Below are 3,166 nucleotides of genomic sequence, written 5' to 3' on the forward strand. Positions count from 1 at the left end.
ATTGCCTGAACCCAGGAGGCGGAGGTTGCGGTGAGCCGAGATCGTGCCATTGCACTCCAGCCTGGGTAACAAGAGCGAAATTCCGTCTCAAAAAAAAAACAAAACAAAACAAAAAAAAACGTTACTTATTCTCTTTATAATTCTCAGTCTCCTTAGAAGTAAAATAAATAGGTGTACATATTTCAGATGATTTTTGGTAAGAATTAAAGGATAAATGGAATAATTTACAGAGTGAGCTCTGCATAATAAACATTACTATTGTTATTGTTACCATCATCAGGATTATCACCATTCCACACAACTCTTTCATGTTACATAAAGAAGATCCACCACATGTAGGCAAAACCAACATCACTAAATAGTTGAGTATAGAATTAAAACCTTTAATATTTCTAAGCAGTTTTGTCCTGAGGTTTATACTCATACTTCCAATTAATTTGTATTGAACAATACAATTTCAAAAATACAATATTAACAGCAACCTAAATGGCTACTTTTTTTTTTGGCTACTTATTAATTATTATGGCCAGGTATATCTATAGGAAACTTAAAAAAAAAATCAATTCAGCATGTTAAAAAAAAATCAATTCAGCATGCTAAAAAAAAAAAAAAAAAAAAAAAAGAAGTTCAATCTGAGCCTTAACTGGAATTGCCTGCATTATATTTTTAGCCCATCATTTGGCTAAATATTTCACTCCCTAACTTTCTGAGTTTCTTTCACATAGATATTGCCAAAGCAAACTGTCAGACTTAAGTTTATCACAGGCAAAATTTAAAGGGCAAATTTCGACCTCCAACAGATGGAATAAATGGCTCTTTCCATGAAAAAGAGTTTGGGAAACAGTAAGTGATCTGGGGCACTTCCTGCTCAGAGGTTCAAGTGTAAAGGGAACTAAACAGGTGGCTCCCGGGGTAATTTTAGCCAGAATGTTCTGCAGTGTGGCTCTTCAGAGTGTCAGCAAGGACAGTACCCCGGCCTGTGGCGGCAGAAACTCCCTAGAACGATCAAGTACATTCACAGAATAACTGAAGAGAGCAAAGCCAGAACTGACACTGGGTTAGGAGTTGGAAAATTGAAAGATGTATGACCCTGTGAGGGCTGTGTTCTCAGTTCTTGGAACTTGCCCTAAGAACAGACTGTCATGCTCCATTTTTGCCTCTGATAAAGAGTGTACATGAGTTTAGCACAAGGACACAACCATGACATTTCCATCTGGTAACAGTGGAAGGGTCAGGGAAGCTGGCTGAGGCCCCAGGCTGGTGAAGAAAAGTCTGAGCTATTTTGACAGGGCCACGGCCATTTATGTCCATGGCATTCAAACTTGTTAAACTATAACCCACATTAAGAAACACATTTTACATCATAACCCAGTAAACACACACACACAAACATACTACTGACACAAATATTTCCGGAAGGAATACTTATTGTATCTGCAATGCACCGTATTCCTTCTCATTCCATTCTTTTTTATTTTTTGTTCATACTCTTTATAACCCAATTAATTGAAAATCCAGTTTGAAAAAACATACTGAGAGTCTGGGCACAGTGGCTCACACCTGTAATCCCAGCACTTTGGGAGGCCAAAGCGGGCGAATCGTGACCTCAGGAGTTCAAGACCAGCCTGACCAATATGGTGAAACTCCAGTCTGTACTAAAAAGACAAAATTAGCCAGCCGTCCCAGCTGCTCAGGAGGCTGAGGCAGGAGAATCGCTTGAACATGGGAGACGGAGGTTGCAGTGAGCCAAGATCGTGCCACTGCACTCCAGCCTGGGTGACAGAGAGAGACTCTGGCTCAAAAAAAAAAAAAAAAAAAAAAGACGTTTAGGCCCATAAACCTATAGCACCTGGGGCCAGTCTGACCGGCAACATTGACAGAGTCTTTCAATACAGGAGTCAAGATCATCCCCAACACTCATGCACACTTGTTCAAAAACATAACTTTGGAACCAGGTAATGGTTGCACAACATTGTAAACACACTAAATGTCACCAAGTTGTACACTTTAAAACCCATAAATGGGTTGGGTGTAGTGGCTCAGCCCTGTAACGTCACCAAGTTGTACACTTTAAAACAGGTAAATAGGTTGGGCACAGTGGCTCACGCTTGTAATTCCAATACTTTGGGAGGCCATGGTGAGCAGATCGCTTAAGCTCAGGAACTGGAGACCAGCCTGGGCAACATAGCAAAACGCCATCTCTACAAAAAAATACAAAAATTAGCCAAGCATGGTGGCACATGCCTGTAGTCCCCGCTACTCCAGAGGCTGAGGTAGGAAGATCTCTTGAGCCTAGGAGGTCAGTGCCGCGGTGAGCTATGAGGGCACCACTGCACTCCAGCCTGAATGACAGAGCAAGAGCCTGTCTCAACAAAACAAAACAAAACAAGTTAAATGTTATGTAAATTTCACCTCTCTCTCTCGCTCTCTATATATACATGTGTATATATATATACACATATATATATATATATATATACATTTTTTTTTTAGACAGAGTCTCACTCTGTCACCCAGACTGGAGTGCAGTGGTGCAATCTCCTACGTCAACCTCTTGAGTAGCTGGGATTACAGGGACACGCCACCACACTGGCTATTTTTTTGTATTTTTAGTAGAAACGGGTTTCACAATGTTGGCCGGGCTGGTCTAGAACTCCTGATCTCAGGCCAACTGCCAACCTTGGCTTCCCAAAGTGCTGAGATTACAGGCATGAGCCACCACGCCTGGCCTATCACCTCAATATTTGTAATTAAAAAAAAAAAAAAAAAAAAAAAAAAAAAAAAAAAAAAAAAAAAAAAAAAAAAAAAAAAAAAAAAAAAAAAAAAAAAAAAGCTAGGCATGGTGGCTCATGCCTATAATCCTTGCACTTTGAGAGGCCAAGGCAGGTGGATCACCTGAGGTCAGGAGTTCAAGACCAGCCTGACCATCATGGCAAAATCCTCTCTCTACTAAAAATACAAAAATTAGCCGGGCATGGTGTCGAGTGCCTGTAATCCCAGCTACTTGGGAGGCTGAGGCAGGAGAATCGCTTGAACCCGGGGGTAGAGGTTGCAGTGAGCCTAGATTGTGCCAATGCAGTCCAGCCTGGAAACAGGAAAAAAAATTGTATCATAGATTTATAACTTATTTAAGTAAACTTATAAGCAAGTCACATGCTATTGATTT

This window comes from Cebus imitator, unplaced genomic scaffold (genome assembly GCF_001604975.1).
Source record: "Cebus imitator isolate Cc_AM_T3 unplaced genomic scaffold, Cebus_imitator-1.0 Scaffold94, whole genome shotgun sequence".
NCBI lineage: Eukaryota > Metazoa > Chordata > Mammalia > Primates > Cebidae > Cebus > Cebus imitator.